This window comes from Giraffa tippelskirchi, chromosome 9, assembly GCF_054371585.1.
Source record: "Giraffa tippelskirchi isolate mGirTip1 chromosome 9, T2T-mGirTip1v1.2.pri, whole genome shotgun sequence".
In the NCBI taxonomy this organism is placed as follows: domain Eukaryota; kingdom Metazoa; phylum Chordata; class Mammalia; order Artiodactyla; family Giraffidae; genus Giraffa; species Giraffa tippelskirchi.
The window spans coordinates 28,163,748-28,183,966 of NC_137283.1; the positions used below are offsets into that span (position 1 = coordinate 28,163,748).

The following is a 20,219-nucleotide window of genomic DNA, read 5'->3' on the forward strand; positions in this document are numbered from 1 at the left end:
AGTCACAGGCTGCCCAGATTCAAGGGGTGGAGAAACAAACTCCACCTCTCCGTAGGTGAGCCTGTAGAGTCATGTTGTAAAGAGGTGTGACTACAGGGAGGGAAATCGTCTGCATCATTTTTGCCAACAATCTGCAGGACCCATGAAATAATAAATTCACAGTTGCTTTGGAGACCAGAAAGTCCATCATAATGCAAAGAAAGAGGCAAAGGGATGAAAATCAGTTTAATCTTACCCTGCAGAGGGATGTGTTACTGATATTTGTGTGCATCATCCAGTCATTTTCTAGGCTCAGGTGATGATGTTCGGCTTTCCTCATAGCTCAGTTGATAAAGAATCTGCCTGCAATGCAGGAGACCCTGGTTCGATTCCTGGGTCGGGAAGGTCCGCTGGAGAAGGGATAGGCTACCCACTCCAGTATTCTTGGGTTTTCCTGGTTGCTCAGCTGGTAAAGATTCCACCTGCAATGCGGGAGACCTGGGTTTGATCTCTGGGTTGGGAATATCCCTTGGAGAAAGGAAGGGCTACCCACTCCAGTATTCTGGCCTGGAGAATTCCTTGAACTATAGTCCATGGGGTCACAAAGAGTCGGACACAACTGAGTAACTTTCACTTTCATGATAGTGTTCTGGCTGAGCAGGAACCAGAATTTGAATGATCAGGTGAACAGACTTAGATGAGAACTCTTTTCCTGGGTGTCAGTTCGCAACCTCTGAGAGATATAGGCCTCCTGTCTCATCCACCTTTGAGTTTGAATGTCCAGTACAGATGGGACTGGTAGATTTGGATAGCTTGGATGGTGGTACAGTTTCAAGGACCTTTATCAAAGGGAATGGAGTCTAGTATGGGACCTCAGATGTCTCACAGAGCATAGCATCAAGGGGGAGAGGCAATCTGGTTCCTTTATAATGAATACCAGCAACTACCCTAGCTCGTGGTGGCATGTGTGTTTTCTGCAATAAAGGAGGCTTAGCTGTCACCCGAAGAGGAGCTATTGCCAAACTCTAAGGATTTGGAGACATAGCCCACCTCGCTGTGAGACCCTTCCAAGTGACTGTGGCACCAAGGGCATTCCATTCATCTTGCTCACACGATGATGGGAACTGCTAGCCACCAGGAGCTGGTGTCAGTAGAGATTTAGGGCTCTGAGGATGGTGGATTTTCAGCCTTACCAGCACCAACAGTGAGAAACCCAGTTTCACTGCAAAGGGCACAAAATCCCAAGGCTGCAAAATCCAGAATTGCCAGCACCACGGTCCCTGAGTCTCTCTCAGGGACACATACCAGCAGTCTTAGAGCCCGAACTGGCCTCCAGAATGTCAGCCACTTGCCATCCCCACCAGCAGTCTACTAGACTGCCTGTTTCTCTTCTGCTTTTGCAGCCCTGAACATGCTCAATTAAAACCAACAAAAAAAATACCCTGCCTGTTGTGGTTTTTTTTTGGTCTTTTTTTTTTTTTTTTTATAAATTTATTTATTTTAGTTGGGGGCTAATTACTTTACAATATTGTAATAGTTTTTGCCATACATTGACATGAATCAGCCATGGGTTTACATGTGTTCCCCTTCCTGGACCCCCCACCCACCTCCCTCCCCATCCCATCCCTCTGGGTCATCCCATTGCCCCGGCCCTGAGCATTTGTCTCATGCATCGAACATGGAATGGTGTTCTGTTTCACATATGATAATATACATGTTTCAATGCTATTCTCCCAGAACGTCCCACCCTCACCTTCTCCCTCAGAGTCCATAAGATTGTTCCATGCATCTGTGTCTCTTATTCTGTCTTGCATATAGGGTTATCGTTACCATCTTTCAAATTCCATATATATGCATTAGTATACTGTATTGGTGTTTTTCTTTCTGGCTTACTTCACTCTGTATAATGGGCTCCAGTTTCATCCATCTCAGTAGAACCGATTCAAATGTATTTTTTTAATGGCTGAGTAATATTCCATTGTGTATATGTACCACAGCTTCCTTATCCATTCGTCTGCTGATGGACATCTAGGTTGCTTCCATGTCCTGGCTATTGTAAACAGTGCTGCGATGAACATTGGGGTACATGCGTCTCTTTCAATTCTGGTTTCCTCGGTGTGTATGCCCAGCAGTGGGATTGCTGGGTCATACGGCAGTTCTATTTCCAGTTTTTTAAGGAATCTCCACACTGTTCTCCATAGTGGCTGTACTAGTTTGCGTTTCCACCAAACCCTGCCTGGTTTTAAGTGGATCCTCTTGACGCATACATGCTTAGAAGCTGAAGTGTCCAGAAGCCATTCAGACTGAGAAGCAGTTTGGAAGATGAACGATGTCAGCCCCTTTGTGGGACACGGCCTACCCACTGCCATCCTGCCCAGGAAGGTCCTCCAGTCTGCACACGCTTTCCTGCTCAGCGGGCAAGTCCTTCTGCCTTCCTGTCCAATTACCCTGCCCGACTACGAGGTCCTGTTCCCTCACCAAGGCCTGTCCAACCCCCGATCAGCTGATGACTCCGTGCAGAGCCTTCACCAGCAGGAGACTGCCTTGGCAGCCCCGCGCCTGCCTGAGGCCAGCCCAGATGGGTGGCACCTCCCCGCCCTCACCGGCTGCCTGCCGGGGTTTGCTTTGTTTTTGTTTGTGTTGGCTCTGTTTCAGCGGAGCCTACAGATGTGGTCAGACTGGAGAGGAGTGGGGGAGGTGGGGACTGCCAGCAAAGGGGGAGAATAAAAGAGCCAATCATTTCTGATATAATCCGATCTGACTAGAAGGTTCAGAAGAGGGGCTAGTGAGACAAGCCAGACTCAGGCTGGGCCCCTTTTGGTCTGTCTTCGGGGTCTGTGTCTCCATCCCACCCAGAGAGTGGGATGCCCTGGGGCTCTGGGAGCCCTGGAGGGTCTCAGCTATGGAGCCCCATGGAGCCCTGCACGGCTCAGTCAAGGAGGCCGCAATTCCCAGGCCAGGGCAGGAGGGCCTGGCTCATTTGCCTGCTCTTCTTTGGGACACTCCGGCCTGACTCAGCCCTAATGAAGGGAGACAGATAAGAGAGGGAGGGAGCTGGTTTGACAGAGAGCTGACTTCCCCTTGCCCGCCCAGACTTTTCACCTGTCAGGTGAAAAGGATCCCAATTAAGCACCTCAGCAAAGCGGACACTGCAGCCTCACAGCCCGTCCTGTCTCCTGCCTGCCAGGGCAGTGGAGGCAGCAGCAGGAGCCTGGGGGAGTGGCAGGGGTGTGTGTGGGGGAGTCAGTCTCCAGGAGAGGCCGCCTCTCTCTGGGGTTTCCTGGCCTGTGGTCAGAAAGCACAGAGCCTTGGGACCCTTCTAGAACACGCAGGCGGCTCCTGATCTCTGGCTCCAGCAGGCTTTGGAGGAGAGACTGTGAAAGAGTCCAGAGGTCCCCTCCCTCCCTCATCGGCCGGCCTCCCTGTTCCTGCTCCTGCTGGCAGGCGCCCACTCCTTCTGGGCTTCCCGTGGCTTTTCCACAGGGAGGCACGCAGGGCCCTGCCCCCGGCTGCATCTGCCAAATGCAAATAGTTGCTAAAGTTATTTAGTGTGTCCTCATGTCTCCTTTCTGTCACTGGTGTTCCCTAGGCAACCACTGCTGGCATGCAGTCAGCTTCTAGGGGCTCTGTGCTCAGGAACATGAAATGGCTCATGCTTGCTCATGCTCGCTTCTCATTTTGGGGCCTCCCCAAGTGGGAGGACCCCGTTCTCTTTTAAGTGTCCCCACCTCTTATTTGAAAAGAGGGCACCGAGAGAAATCTGGTCTATCGGTCCCCAGAAGTTGAGGCAGTGGAAACTCCAGGTCCTTGGCTAAATCTCCCTGGGTGGGCATGAGAAGGGCTATGGAGAGTGACCACGTCATCTCTCTGGTGTCCTCCCACCAAAACCTCCCTGTAAGTGTGGCTGTGGCGACAGAGGAAGAGAGGATGCTCTCTTTTCTTTCTAAAGACTCTTTTCTTTGTTTTAAAGCTTTATAGATATATAAGCATAGAACTTCTGGGAAAACCTTAGGAAGCATAGATATGCGTAAAAAAAGCGGGAAAATTGTACCCCAATGACCCATTGTCTCATCATGCAGAGATAGTGACTGTTAACATTTTGGATAGACATAGAACTGTATAAAAGTTTTAAAACAAAAGCAAGACACAAAATTGTATCTTAAAATTGTGTGAAAAAGCTACTATGGTCCCAACCACCTTCCTTGTCAGTCACACGTGTCCACCTTATGTCAGGTACCTGCTGCTGTGTAACAACTTACCCCCAAGCTCTGTGGTTTAACACAGTGGTGCTCAAATTTTTTTGGTCTCAGGACATCTTTAAATGTTTGAAATCACTCAAAACCTCACAGAGCTTTTGTTTATGTCAGCTCTATCGATCAGTGTTTCCTATATTGGAAATTAAAACCAAGAACATTTTCAAATCAAGAATACACACGTAAGTATACATTGTGGTGCTCAGACGCTCAGTCATATCCAATCCAACTTTTTGCAACCCCATGGACTGTAGCCCACCAGGCTTCTCTGTCCATGGAATTTTCTAGGCAAGAAAACTGGAGTGGGTTGCCATTTCCACCTCCGGGGGATCTTCCCAACCCGGGGATCGAACCCATGTCTCATATGTCTCCTGCAATGGCAGGCAGATTCTTTACCACTAACACCACCTAGGAAGCCCCCAAGCATACATCCTACCTGCTATCAAAGTGATGATGTCATCACATGTCACGGATCCTCTGGAAAAGTCCTCTGTACACTCATGATAGGATGACAGTGAAGGGGCAGAGAAGGTCTTCCTGGTATCACAAAAAGAGTTCTGACCTTGTAGACTCTCTTATAGGATCTCAGAGACACCTTTGAGGTACCCCTGCCCTGGACCTCACTTTAAGGGATGCTGGATTTAAAGAGTTAGTACTTACTGTTGCTTACAAGTCTGCAGGTCAACTGGATGGTTATTCAGGGCTTAACTGGGCTCGCCCGATGTGTCTGCCATCAGCTGGGGCTGGTGGGGCTGGTGGGTGGCCCTCTTGATCTTGGTCAGACTCTCTTGTGTTTGAGGGTCACCTCCTTTGAGGTTGGTCTAGGATGGCTTTAGCTGAGACAACAGAGCTCTCTGTCATGTGGTCGCTCATGCTCCAACGTGCTAGCCTGGGCATGTGCACATGGAGGGGGCAGGATCCTGAGAGCCAGAGATGCAGAGAGAACGTCAAGCGGGAAGATGTGGCTACCAACCCCAGGGGAGGATTCCCCCTGTATGGAGGATAGCAAAGATCATAACAACATCAAATGCCAGAAGTTGGAGCCCACAGATGTGGTCCACTGTGTGCTTTAGAGGTTAGGAGTTGCCAAGAAGGACTCAGCACACAAGGCGCTGGTTGGAGCACTGCTTTACTCGCAGATGGGCAAAGAAATGCAGCAAGCTCAGCATCTCCAGTGTCTCATGGCCATGAGTCCTTCCTGCTAGCCACGGCAGGGGGATGGGCTGGGCTGCATGCACCTCTCTAGTGCTATAGGCAAAGACCCCTGATCCCTTCCCACCAGATATACTGGTTGGCTGGCCAGGTGCCAAATGCAGCACATGGCTTGGTAGTTCCCATTATGGCTGCTTGCCCAACAGAGAGGGAGGGGTAGAGAGGGAGAGAGGGAAGGAGGGAGGGAGAGGGGAGAGCTCAAGTTCTCATAAGACCTAAGCTCAGATCAGAACAGATGCACTGTCACTTTGTATTCTGTCGACCAAAGTGAGTTGCATGGTGGCCAGGAGGGTCCAGAAGAGACCCCTTCCCTTGATGAGAGTTGCTGCAGAGTCACGTTGCCAAGGGCACGCATAGAGGAGCACAACTGTGGCTATTTTTGCAATCTCTCTACACATACTTCCTTTCTGTTTAATGGCTACATCATTTTCTATTGAGCGGACAATGCTTATAATTTACTCCAGCCCCAACTGCTGGACTTTGAGGTTCATTTTCATTTTCTCCTAACATAAATGAGGCTGGAACAAGCATCCCTCTGTATTTGTCTGACTCTTTCCTTAGGACAAATTCCTAGAAAGGAAATTGCCGCAATAAAAGTTCTGAGCATTGTTAAGTTTCTCATGCCTACCGCCAAATTTCTCTCTGGAGAATTCCCACTGGTTTATGCTCCCACCAGCAAGGAAGATGGCGTCTGCCTGTTGAGAGACTATTTCTGCTGGGGTGTCTGTGTGGGGGAGATGACTTGTTAAGCATGGTTCTCTGTACTTTGTGTAGACAAGGTCTGAGGTTTCAGCAACCGTCTTGGCTGAGAGCTACTTTCAGCCTTTCTCCAGAGAAGTGACCGCATTTTGAAGACGTGCGTGGTACTCTGTTCAGTGACTGCTGATTCTGATTTTACCTAAGGGCGCTGCTTTCCTTTCTAGCTTCTCACTGGCCTTGATTACTTACTCATTAGAGAATCAAGATGCGCCTCTTCCCCAGAGAAAAAGAACGAGTTCTTTTAGGCTGTCAAGAGCAGTGTAATGGGCTGTCTCTCAGGAATGGAGTCCTGAGCTCTTGGGGGAAACAAGCCAATCCTGGTTGCCAGCGGCTGAGGCTCTGAATATGGATCAGGTGACTTTGGGCAAAACCTATAACTCTGAGGTTCTCTCCAGCGAGCCTCACCTCCTTTCTGCATTGTGCTCCCCCATGTCCTCCTTGTGTTCCTGGGTCAGTAATCAAGTCACTGAGTCCACAGGCCCTGTATGAGTTTTTGTTTTATTTCTTACTAATTCCACAGGTGCCTCCTTGACCCTATGTTTCTGCCAAGCTGTGTTTCCTACAGTTTCCAGAAGAATCTGTGATGAATGACCCCAACTTCTGGGTCTCTGCTTCTATTGTTCCCTTTGTCAGAATTCCTGTTCCCATGTCTGTCCATCCCATTTTTCATCCAGCCAGTTCATAAATATTCTTCCAAATTCAGCCTAAGAGAATTTGAATGGTCTGCCTTTGCATCTGGGTTGATGTTCCAGGCCCTGAACTGATGCCTCTAGTGAAGTAGCTCAGGCTGAGCTGGGGGAGCCCTGACTCTCACTGTTTCCTAGCTGTGTGACATTTGGCAAGTTAACTGACCTCTCAGGGCTTCAGTTTTTCTCTTCTCTAAAATGAGGTTGCTGTTTGGCTTGTATATCATTCTTGGTTGCTTTGAGGATCAAATGAATTCATAGAAGTCATTGCCATTTAAATTGCTACAAATGCAATGTACTATTGTTATTTAAAAAAAAGAAGTCCTACTTTGGGTTTCTCTAAAAAAGCAGAGGGCTTCCCAGGTGGCACTAGTGGTAAAGAACCCACCTGCCAATGCAGGAGACCTAAGACACCTAGATTCAATCCCTGGTTGGAAAGATCCCCTGGAGGAGAGCATGGCAACCCACTCCAGTACCCTTGCCTGGGAAATCTTGCAGACAGAGGATCCTGGTGGGCTATAGTCCGTAGGGTCACAAAGAGTTGGACAGGACTAAATCAACTGAGATAAGAGCTTGTGTGCAGATAGTGTATTTTGATGATGTGGTTCTTGGGAAAGGGTGTGGGTTAGGGGCTGAAGATTTCAGCAGGGAAGGCTGGTAGGCCAGAATGCCTGGAGGAGAGGCCCCTGCTGTGGGCACATGATCTCCGGGGAGCAGCTGAGAGCGCCTCAGCATGGTCCACTCAGGACACAATAGAGGGGAGTATTTGTTCCCAGGTTGGCTAAGGTTGCTCTTGGGGACAGCACTTAAGCGTGCCTGGGGCCCCATGGCAGAGTTGCAGTGGAAGCCTGCAGTAAACAGCAGCTCCCCAATGTGCTGAAGTGAGGCACCCTTGCTTCAGATGTTCAAGGTCCAAGTGTCTGGACAGGACAGAAAGGTGGATGGTAAGAATCTGAGACACCAGGTAAAAAATGTCTCACCCGAGCCCCAAAGGCTGTCTCTGTCATCTATGAATCCCTACTTGTGAGCATGGTGCCTGGCACAGAGCAGACAGTAAACCGATGAGAAATGAGGAAAATGTCCCTGTTGAACTTGTTCACGGCCATCAGCTTCTGGTCACAGTGTCCAGAGGCTCTTATCCATGGTGCTTTTATACCTCTCTGGAGCCTGGAGGGAGAAGATTCTCAGCTCATTGAGCGAGGCAGGTGGAGCTAATGTCAATAAAGGGCTGGGTTAGATGAGCCTTTTCCAAATTCATCCTCCAGGGACCTTGTGGGGAAAATTGCAGGGACGGATGGGGCTGCTTGTGCCTATCAGGAAATAGTCCCACTACCTAATTCCTGAGAATCATCTGAAACAGCAGCCATCAGCATTTGCAAAGCACAGACATTTGCCAGAGTGAATTCCCCCAAATTGGAGCTCCTCCTCACCTCTTCATCCAAGACAGTTCCACTTTCACCTCTTTGCTATCTTGAGTTTGTCTCAGCTGGGATTTGGGTGCAAGCAACAGAAACCAACCTCTCTAACTAAAGAGCAAAGGAATTTATTGGAAGCATATGCAAACCTCAGATCTGTGGGCAAGGACATTTGGGAAATAGAATTGAACAAAGTAAAAGGGGGCTATGTATTGCAGAACTTTTCAAAATCTTTAGTGTGCCAATGCAAGTCTCAGAGGGGATATACAATTTGTAAAGCTTTCTGAATGTATTTCTTGGATTCCAAAATGTGCTGATTGTAAGATGGATCAGCAGTTTAATAACAGATTTCTAGGATTCAAAACCAAAAAGGCAAACTATCACATTGGGCGTACAAATGGATTTGAAGAAGCAACCTGCTTTCAGAACCCTGTTTATTTGTTTGAAGGCAACACATAAGTTCTCACTGTATGCCAGGTACCACTTTAAGAGGTTTTATGTAAGTTAATCCTACCTTTTGAGGTTGATATAGGGCTCAGAAGGGCTTGAGGATGCACTGCTCTTACTGCCAGGGGTGGGGTTGGCTGAGGGCCCCTGCCACTGGACTCTGAATCCACCTCTGGACTGGGCAGAGACCTTTGTATGAGCTGTCGCCTCCAGTGACCCAGCGCATCAGGGGTATCGAGGCAGGTCCCTTTCTGGGTGAGGCATGATCCCTCACAGTTGATGGGGAGTCAGGAACTCCTCAAAACTTTGCCAAAACTTTCTTAGAATGGCACTGCAATCTGAGGTCTTTTCTTTGTTTCTTCTTTCTCTCTCTTTTTTTTTTTTTTGCAGGAATTCAGTCTGCCTGGAGGTTTCACAGCATTTCTAGCCTCCTGCAGCATCTTCCCACACTCTCTCACAGCTGTTTCCCTCATACACATCTCATCTTGGCATCTGCTTCTTGCAGAACCTCACTGAACACAGTTGGATCATTTACTTCATTCTCAATTTGTGGATGGGAAAGCTGAGGCTCAGAGTGGTTAAGTTACTTGACTGAAGTCACACAGCTAGAAGGAGGAAGAACTGGTAATCAAACCCAGTTTGTCAAATTTCAGAGTACATGCTCATAACCACTTCATCACAGAACTTCTCATTTCATTCTTTTAAAAATCTTTATTCATTTATTTGACTGTGCTGGTTACACACAGCTTAGTTGCGGCATGTAGGATCTTTAGTTCTAGTATGTGAACTCTTAGTTGAGGCATGTAGAATCTACTTCCCTGACCAGGGATTGAACCTGGGCCCCCTGCACTGGGAGTGCAGAGTCTTAACTACCGGACCACCAGGGAAGTCCCTCTCATTTCATTATAATATGTGAAAAATAAGAAAGCGCATCAGAAGTATCTAGATAGTGAGATATTGGTTCACAAGATTTTCTTTTTTTTTTTTTTGGCACAGCATCTTGTAGGACAACGATTCAAGGAGCTGTGCCCTGGGAAAGGCTGGAACCCTGCTTTGCAATGCGTATCTGTTGGTAGGGACCAGTTCTCATCAACAAACAGGAAGGGAACAGGTAAGGAGCCCTCCACAACTGTCCTGTGCGCCTGTCGACTGTGGCCTTTGAGAAGTGTAGGAAAGACCCTGCCACACACTTGATCTTTACATGGGCCCTTAGCTTTATTTTGCCGTCCACTTGTCTTTCAGATTCTAGAGAGCCTGCCACTGTGCTGTGGTAGAAAGGCTGTTGCCTAGGGGGCCAGACAGCCTGAGTTTCCAGCCATCACCAAGCGCTGCCAGGGTCCTGGCAAATCAATGAGTTTGTCTCCCTTTGCTTCCCTCGTTTGTACAAAAGTGATGAGATGAGATGGAGGCTTTTCAAACAGAGCCCTTTCAGGCCCCAGAGGCCCTTTGGAGAAAACACAGAAGCCACTGTGAACAAGTACAGGAGGGAGGCGCCCTTGCCCAGCCTCCTCCATTTCAACAGCGAGTCTCCACTTTTATCCACTTTCAATATTGGGATGCGGTGAGGATCTGTAGGCATTATTGGTTGTAAGTGTCAGAAAGCTGAGTCTCCTAGCCAAAGAGAAAGAAAAATGTAAAATGTATTAAGAGGATCTTAGAGCCAGGGATAGTTATTCAAAGACTCCGTAAGAGGCTGGAGGACCAGGCTTGGGATCAGGGGATGATAACTGAGAGAGTTTGAGAAGGTTGGTTTGGTGGGCTTTCCACCCTCATGAAGACCGCCTTCCAATCAATATGCCTGCCCTAGGTTTCTTGTTCAAGACTGACTCCAGAAAGAAGATGTCCAGTTGACTAGGCCTGCCTCTAAGACAGAAAGGAAAGACATTGCCTCTCAGAATTCCAAATTGGGCAGGGGTTACTTAAGAGTCTTTCCAGCCAAGATGTCACAAATTGGCACAAGGTATTTCTCAAGAGGTAAAGCAGGTTCTTTAAGGAGCAGGACCGACTACCAAATACCCACTGTGTGCGTGAGGTTTTGCTTGCAGAAGAGTTTCACCGTAAAACAGCCCTTCCTGCATGACACCCAGAGCCGTTCATCCCATCCAGCCATCTGGGTTCCATCTGGGAGAGGAGGGAGCAGAAACTCTCTTGTTTTTGGCCACAGAACTGCCACACGTGCCCCTGAAAGCCTCACAACTCCTGGCAGCTGGTGGGGAGAAGGCAGGAGAGCAACTGTCTGGGCTCGGGTTTCCCTGAGAAAGAAGAGCTGGAGACTGAAGGCTTGCATGCAGGTAGTTTAATTTGGGGATAGACTCCCTACAGAGTCAGGGACAGGGGGTGAGGGAAGGTAGGGGTCTGTTACTGAGGCAGTCATCATTGCGGACCATCGACTGGCAAGGATCCTCTGAGGAATCATGTAGAACAGCACCCAGAATCATCCAGCTGCAGTACCGAAGAGGGAAGTGCTCCCAGCCTGACTTTGAGGCCTTTCATTCAAGGGTAAAGGTTGCCCCTGGGGTATGGGCAGGCTTGTGCTTCCCAGTCTGGTGAACAGAATGGCTAGGCGAGTTCCCGCACAACGTGGCAGCTGGGAATCCCCAGGGGTGGAAAGTGGAGAAAAGTGCTGCTGAGGTCAGATGTGGTCAGGTCCACCTGGGCCCAGGTGATTGCTGTAGCATCAGCTGGAGGCACAGGTGGCCAGGAAGGATGCGGAGCAAATGCGGAGCGGGGCACAGGAGATGTCCCATACCAAACTGCTTGGCACTTGCCCGAGCTGCATCACCCTGAGGCTGATGTGCACACAAAGTACCTGATGTCAGGGTAGCCTGGGGCTCACCCAGCGGGGTCTGCACGCTGGCAGGTGGGGGCTCTGGTCCATGAGGAAGGTGCCACCTTTGACTGGCTGCACAGCAGAGCACATCTTGCTGTTCAGTGGCAGATGTGTCCCTGGGGACCTCACACTGCTTTCCCAGCACCTTTACATTCTTCAAAAGGCAGCACATTTGCAGAACATACTTAGAGGATGAAATTTGCATCCTGCTCCCCGTTCAAGCAGGCTCTGCCCCAGGAGGGAAGGTCAGTGCTCTCCAGCAGGGGCCTGCCATCCTCAGGGACAGCATTGGGGGTAAGAACTGGCCGGGCCAGGTCACCGAACACTTGAGTGGGCAGGGTTCCTGGCTTTGGCTCCAACTGCTGAGAGCAGCGGAGGAGGTTGAGCTTGGCACCTGGTTTGGACCCCCGCCAAACTGTCCAAAGCTCGCAGGAGAGAAGGGTCCCGGGAGCTTTGTTGCTTGAACTCAGTGGTGTTTAGAGACTCCAAATGGCTTCGCTGGAGGCCCGAGTTATTTTTATAGGTTTTTATTTTTAAAGTCCACTGGCTTCTGGCTTTCCTCCGAGTGGAGACAAGAAAGAGGTCAGCCTCTCTTCTGGCACAACCGCTGAGGCTGAAGTCTGGCATTTTTACCCTGGATGGGAGAGATCGCTATCAGTACAATTATGTTTTCAGTGATATTCATTAATAATCATTTCACTTACCAGTATTTATCAGGTCCCAGGCACTGTGCTAAGGGCTTAATGTCCCTTCTCTCATGTTGCCCTATTTAACTCCCCGCATCCTTCAGATCTTCATTGTCCCTTCCATGGGGACATCTGCTTCGACTCTCCTGTGCTCCCCACCCCTCCATCACAGGCTCTCGTCACACCACACACCTTCCCTTTGAGGCCTTATCTCCATTGACATTTTGCTTTTACTTGTGTCATGCGTGGATGCTTGCTAAGTCATTTTATTCATGTCTGACTCTTTGCAACCCCATGGACTGTAGCCTGCCAGGCTCCTTTGTCCATGGGATTCTCCAGGCGAGAATACTGGAGTGGGTTGCCATGCCCTCCCCAGTGGATCTTCCTGTCCCAGGGATCAAACCTGCATCTCTTGCGGCTCCTACATTGCAGGTAGATTCTGTACCACTGAACCACCAGGGAAGCCTTTTATTTGTGTCACTTTTCTGTAAATGTCTGTTTCCTATGCTGGAAAGAGACCTCGATGCAACCTGCTCACTTCCACCCCCAACTCTGAGCACAGTGCTCAGTCCATGGTGGACACTCAGAAGAAGTGAATGAAGAATGATTGAGTAGCCTTACCAGAGCCCTGCAACATGGATTTTACACTGAGGCTCAGAGAGGTTCAGTGCTGGCTCAGGGTCACACAGCTAGTGAAGGTAGAGGCAGGATTCAAATGTGGGGCCGTCTGACTTCAAGACCAGACCTTCACCATCACGCCCTGATGCCTTCCAGTGTCCAGGTGCATTTTCTCTCTTCCCCTGCCGTATCCCGCCTGTGAAGGGCAGAGGGGTCCTGTCCCTCTCTCTGGCCCTCTTGTTTTACCTTCTGGCCCCTCTCCCCTAGGGGCCTGGCAGTCAGCCCTGTGCTCCTTCCAGCTGTGAGTCCTGCCCTCTGCAAATGCCTTCCATAACGCTCGGCGGGCTCTTGGCTGCGAGCGTGGGTGCCCATCTGCTGAGATGGCGTGGTGCCCGCTCACAAGATGGCGTGCTATTTTTACCCCACTTAGGTGCCAAGCCAGCCAGATGTTTTTCAGCAGCGCAGGGAAGCTGAGCATTGCTGGGGTATGGAAGGAGCCTTCCAGATGTCAGCTCCTCGGGGGACTCTGGGACCTGGGAGAGGAAAGGCTGTGCCTTGGGAGTGGACACTCCCAGGAAGTTTCTGGTTCCTGGTACCTGTCTGCAGCCCCAGCAGCACGTGACACACTGGCTGCTGGCTACGGACACGTGCCGGGGCTCAGATAGGCCTGCCCCAGGGAGGAAGTACCCTGGGTCAGCGTTCCCGGGCCTTATCTCAGGCTGGAGTCCAGGTTAGTGATGGCTAGAGCACTTCCCTTCCATGGCTGAACTGGCTGCCTGGAAAATTCCAGGTTTGGCTGGCTGCTTTGAGGGACTGGCCAGATCAGGCCAAGTCCAGACAGTTGTGAGCATCAGCTTTCCCTCAGCACAGACGGATCCAGTAATCTGGCGATGTTAAGCCCTGCTCTCTCCTTCCTGTGAGGGGTTGGCCCTCAGTTGTGGTATAGCCCCCACATAGCAGCCAGTTAGAGACGGGGTGTGTGGGTCTGACCCTGCTAGCTTGGCTCCCCGTTCTCTGAGCTTCTCCACTCCTCACCTGTGACACCTTGGGCAGGTCCCAACCTCCCTGAGCCTCAGTGACCTCACCTGGGAGGTCAAGACCCCTCCCCTAGCTCCGGGGAGCCAGTGGTGCCAACTGTCTGTAGTGAATCACGGTTTTCATTAAGCTTTCTGACTTCTTCCCAGGACCAGCCATTCTAAGAGCTGCAGCCAAAGAGCAAACTGTAATTCCTCAGAGAGGCACGCAAATCTCACACTCAGATGCGAAGCCCATTTTCTCACCCTTGGGGAATATTTCCGAACCTTCAAACCACCTATGAGAGGTTGCCCCCCAAGTCCATGTTTCTGGACAAAAGACCTCAGGTTCCATGAAGGGCTGGGGTTCACCTTCAAGAGATGAAATGTTTGCAACTGTGGCAACCGAGCTGAGAAAACCAGACCTCAGGAGGGGTCCTCGCACCTGATTGACTCGCCTGGCAGCCCTGAGCCTGAGAGATGTCTGCCCTGTTGGGCCCCAGGTGGGGGCTGCTCACACTTGAATGTGGATTTCAGCCACCTGCAGATCTTCTTAAAAGGCAGATTCTGATGGTAAGTCTGGAGTGGGCCCCCAGAGTCTGTACAGTAGGCAGAGGAATGGCCCCCCAAAGACATCCACGTCCAAATCCCTGGAATCGGTGGATATGCAAGTGACATGGCAGAGGTGAATTAGTGTTGTGGATGGAATTAAGGCTGCTCATCAGCTGACCTAGAGATAGGAGAATACTCTAAATCAGCAGTCCCCAACCTTTTTGGCCCCGAGGACTAGTTTCATGGAAGATAATTTTTCCATGGACCAGGGCAGGGGAGAGGGTGCTTTTGGGATGATTCAAGGGCATTCAATTTATTTTCCACTTTATTTATATTATTATTACATCAACTCCACCTCAGATCATCAAGCATTAGATTCCGGAGATCGGGGACCCCTGTTCTAGAATATGGGGGTGGGCCCAATTATGTCACATTCATGTGTGCGTGCTCAGTCGCTTCAGTCATGTCCAACTCTTTAAGGCCCCATGGACTATAGCCCTCCACGCTCCTCTGTCCATGGAATTCTCCAGGCAAGAATACTGGAGTGGGTTGCCATTTCCTTCTCCAGAGGACCTTCCCAACCTAGGGATTGAATCCATGTCTCCAGTATTGCAGGCGGATTCTTTACCAGCTGAGCCACCAGAGAAGCAATGATATTACAAGGGCCTTTAAATGTGAGGGGGCGGGGTAGAAGCAGAGGTGAGAGTCGGGAAACATCAGAAGGAACCAATGTGCTGTATCTGACCTTGAAAACATTAGGCGGGGAGCCATGGCCCAAGGACTGTGGGCGGCACTGGCAGGTGGAGAGTATAAGCTGATGGTTCTTCCTGGAGGCTCCAGAAGCAATACTGCCTCACCAGCAGCTTGGTTTTCGCCCATGAGATCTGCTTCAGACTCCTGACCTCCGGAACAGTAAGGCAATACCTTTTCTTGCTTTGGGCTACTTAGTTCATGGTAATTTGTTACAGTAGCAAGAGGACTTGGATGTGGGAGAGCTGTTCGCTGGCTTCCATGGAAGCTTCTCATAACCTGGTTTGGTCTCCTTCCCCTGTTCCTCCCTAGGCAGAGATCATTTGAGGTCCCTTGGGTGTCTCTTGACCTCTTGATATGTTCCAAGTCAGGGGGTTTCCTGGTTTGTGGACTACAGCTCCCCCCAAGAGAGAGCTGGGGGCATTACTGTAAGGCCCCCATACCCTTGTGGGTGCTGTCTGGCACCAAAATATGTGAGGCCACATGCAAATTACATTTCTCAGATGTTATGCAGCTGCCATGAATAGGACCGTATTGGAGGGAGGTGATTTGGAAAAGAGGCTTGGCCTTCTGGCTCAAATCTGAACTCTCTCAGGACCCACGTGTCCCTGTGTGATCTGGCCCCTCCCTCCTCCTCCAGTCCTACCTTGCTCATTTCTCTGCATCACATGGTAAGTAAGCTCCGGTCTTTGTTGCCCCAGTATCTTCCTGCTCATGTGAAAAGTTACCTTCTTGGGGGGCCCCCTCCCTCATGCCCTGAACATGCTCACCTGTTACCCTTTCTTATGGCTCCAATGTGTTTTTCTTTTAGTGTTGATAACAGTTCGTAGCTACATATTTATTGGAAGCATTGGTTTGTTTATCACCTAACTTTCTGTCTGCGTTCAGCTCAGCAAGGGCAGGGCCAGGGGAGTTTGTGTTCGCCTGTATCCTGTGCTCTCACACATTCTGTGCTTAATACATGTTTGACTAGGGAAGGAGTAAATAGATGAATGGATGTACCTCTCGCCCCCATGGAAATTCCACAGTGTGTCCACTTTCCTCAATGTTCTGAGGCTCCAGCTCAGAGTTACCCCCGTCTCCTGGAACACTGGTGCCCGAGCCCCACCTGTGAAATTAGAGCCCCGTGATCGACAACCCTGGTCCCTGTTTTCCTTCATATCTTCTTTCCCTTTTTCCATTTCTCCTCCCCATCCCCATGGTTCATCTCTGCCTCGAGGAGAATGAGCTTTGCTACTCTACTCTGTGTGATTGGTTGTCTCCTAACAGAAAAAAAAAAAAAAGCTGCAAGCTTGGTGCCTGGCATCCTTTCTTCCATTTTAATCTCAAGTCAGTAGGGCTTTTGTATGGCATGAAGCTGAATACTAGTATTTACTTTTGTTTTATCCCAGAGCTTGCCTGGCTTGTATGAGTCCGGGCAGCTGCTGGAAATATTCTGCTTCTGATCTTGCCTGTCATCCTGGCGGGGGAGGCCTGAGCCGAGAACACAGGAGCTGACTTCCATTGTTACAGGCAAGAACCACAAGGAACAGCCCCACATGGACAGAGTGGTATGAGTGGGAGATGTGCCTCAAGCTACCAGGGAGCAGAGGTCCCTGGAGAAGTTTGGGACAGAGATGACCCTGTCCTTTGGGGCTGATGTGAGCAGAGTGGGGTCTGGAGGTGGGAGATGGGCAAGATCTAGCCACCAGGACCCGGGGTGAATGCTGGCTTGGGGTTACTCTTTATACTCTGTCATCCACATTTCACACCATGAGTGGGAATAACTGAACATCTCAAATCCTTATAGACGAAGAAACTGAAACTCAGGGAGGTTAAGTAATTTATTCAAGGTCATACATTCAGACCATGAGTCCAAGTCTGACTGACTGTGCATCTTTCATACTCCTATTGCCTGTGCTTCCTCCTGTGCACTTGAAGATGTCCTACTATGCTCTCCAGGTATTTGTTCATGGCACTTCCTTAAGAGGGATGCTTCATTCTGGCTTGGGGATCCTGGACGAGGCACACTATATGGATGTGCGTGCAGAGAGCTGAATAGTGCACATTTGAGCACTGCCTTCTCAGCGTCCATTCCTCCTGCTTCCAGTAATAATGCCTGGTTTGGGGAGGAATGAGGGGCGGGAATGGGCTTCCCTGGTGGCTCAGAAGGTAAAGAATCTGCCTGCAATGCAGAAGACCTAGGTTCCATCCCTGGGACGGGAAGATCCCCTGGAGAAGGGAATGACTATCCACTCCCGTATCCTTGCCTGAAGAATTTCATGGACAGAGGAACCTGGTGGGTAGTCCATTGGGTCACAAAGAGTCGGACACGAGTGAGTGACTAACACACACTCAGGGGGTGGGGATAAGCCACTTAGTACTAATTCTCAGTCCTTATTGTTTATAGATCCTAAACACAGCTCCAAGCATGGAATATTGGGCCCAAGCCTAAGCAGGTCCATGCATCCCATCCTTCTGACCACAGGTCAAGGATGGTCACATGTCTTAAGCAGATTTAATCACAATAGAACTAAAAAATTTTGAGGAGGGTATCAGAAAAGTTTTGGGCTCTATCTAGCTGGATTTGGACCTTGTGGAGTTGAGATTGGTACCATGGTAACCATATTGTCACCACGAGGGAAGAATTTGGAGTGTAAGACTAAACTGGAAGATGGCTAGAAATTGAGTCTCCAAATCATGATTTGATCATTGATCCATCTGTACCTGAAGCTAATCCTACCTATATGAATCAGTAAATTCCCTTTTTGTTTGTTTAAGCCTGAGTCATTTTTTCCTGTCACTTGTAATGGTGACAGCCCTAGCTGATATAAGCAAGGTAGGGGGTGGCTACACAGTGCCAGCTGGGAAAAGAAGTGCAAAAAGAAACACGTAGCGAGCCTGAAAGTGTGGGAACAAGAACATCTCTGTATCTCAGTAAGTTCATGATATGTATCCAACTGGAAAAAGACTATACTGTGTTAGACTATACTGTGTTAGAGCTCCCCTACCCTGCTGCACAGGAAGCTGAAGAAGTTGAAACTTGTTGCTCAGAACAGTAGTGTCCTGGAGTATTAATAGGTGTTTCACTAGGGAAGGGATTGTGCGGTCCAACAAATTTGAGAAACATGGGAGCAAACAGAGAGAGAAAGGACTCACTACCAGACCTCTTGAAGCCTTTAAAATGCTAACGTGCATTGTCAGCTCCAAGGAGAAGAGAGAGAGAGTATGTGTGTGTGTTTCCAGAACTTATTTCTCTTGAAGCATCTCATGGGACTAATGTTGCGAAGAATGTTTTGGAAAACACTGGCTTAGAGAACAATTACTGTGCAGGGAGGTCACTTTGCAGAATGAAAAAGTTCTGCAAAAGCATGAGTGCTTACCTAGATGTCCTTAGGGCTGGGGCTATACGTGGGAAAGGGAGGTAGTTCTTGATTCAAGGGCCCCAGAAATATTTTGTATTTTTACAGCCAGCAACAGGATTGAAATTCTTATGAGTAAGGGCAAAGTTTGAACTTGGAGGAAATCTTCAAGAAATTCCTCTTGAACTGTAAATGCAGAATTGCTTGGAGGCCATTTCTAGTTTACATTCATTCATTTATTCATTCAGCACTTATTTATTGAATACCTACCATGTGCTAGGTACTGTTCAAGGTGCTCGGGATCCATCAGTCAGACAGAAATTCCTACCTCTGTGGAGCTTAAATTCTAGCAGATGGAGGCAGACAATCAAGTAAATATATTCGTGGATTGTATGTTATGGGATTAAAGAGGAGTAGCAAGGAGCTCATGCAGCTGGATGGGGTGAGCCAGGGAGAGAGGGTTGATGCTAGGGGAGGTGACTGTGGGGCCAGGTCATGTAGAGCCCTGGAGGACTTTAGCTTTCACCTTGACTGCAATGAGCAGCCACTGGCAGGTGTGAGCAGAGGTGGCACGTGATCTGCCTTTCATTTGTAAAGGATGGTTCTGGCCGCTTTGTTGCAACTTGAATGCTAGGGCCCAGGGTAAAAGCTGGGTGACCAGGGGTGAGGCTTTGCATTTCGCTGGGGAGAGATGCTGGGTGACCAGGGGTGAGGATTTGCATTTCGCCTGGGAGAGATGCTGGGTGGAATAGTCTAGCACTGTAAACAGGTGGAGGTGGGGAGCAGTCACTGGATACTGGATGCGTTTTGAAGATGAAGCCAGCAGATCGTCCTGAAATATAGGAGGTGGGGAAAGAGAAAGAGAGTTGAACCAAGGCTAACTTTTGGTCGATGGAAATGGAAGGATGAAGTTGTCATTAATGGAGATGGCTAGGTTTGCACCGTGTCTAGAAAAAAATGAAGCCAGTGTTTAAAAATTGGGAGATTAAAAAAAAAAAAATCAATATCTCCAATCTCTCTTGAAAAATGAAAACATCTGGTAAAATGAGGCCCACCTTCTATCTGGCTTCCCCTGGGTTGGCATTTGCTGGCTGATCCTCACTTAGGAGGATCTAGTTTTGTCATTTAGATCTAGTTTTGTCATTTAGATCACCCACCTGGCCCCTTAGGGGTTTCAGTGGGAGAATCTAGGGATGGGTAATCAGTATCACGGTGGCTCTTAAACTTGGGTGCATGTAAGAATCACCCACAGGGCTTGTTAAGATAGTTCTCTGGACTCACCCGCAGAACCTTGGATATAGGAGATCTGGAGTGGGGCCTGAGAACATGCGATTCTTCTAACATCCCAGGTGACGCTGATGCCCCTGACCCATGGACCACTCTTTGAGAGGCATTGAAGGAGCACGTTTTCCCCATAGCATCCCATCTCATATGCTGTGAATGAGGTTCTCAGATGTTCTGGGAATGGCCTATAAGATGTGTTTTGATGGAGTTGGGAGGGTGGTGGCAGCTCTGTTGGGGACAGTCTAATTAGCCAGGAGGTCTTCTGAGGTTTGGGGCCACTTCAGGGTTTTTCAGGGGTGCCAAAGGTACATTTGACTTGCTTCTTTGTTTTTGGCAAAAGCTGGCTCTTCTGAGTGAGGTCAACAGCAGTTGGGACAGAATGTCCAAGACCCAG

General features: G+C 49.3%; 1 long non-coding RNA gene across 7 annotated transcripts in view; it reads left to right on the forward strand.

Moving 5' to 3' along the window:
- Positions 1-20,219, forward strand: part of LOC145520889 (uncharacterized) — a 508,290-nt gene that overhangs the window by 74,408 nt on the left and 413,663 nt on the right. For 4 of the 7 annotated variants that reach the window (XR_014064875.1, XR_014064865.1, XR_014064868.1 and 1 more), the window contains 4 exons: positions 9,748-9,862; positions 10,916-11,042; positions 14,070-14,471; positions 15,210-16,037. This is a non-coding gene — a long non-coding RNA (uncharacterized LOC145520889). Of the gene's footprint in view, positions 1-9,747; positions 9,863-10,915; positions 11,043-14,069; positions 14,472-15,209; positions 16,038-20,219 lie in introns of those variants that run through there. The other 3 variants (XR_014064866.1, XR_014064872.1, XR_014064864.1) reach the window with 1 other exon arrangement.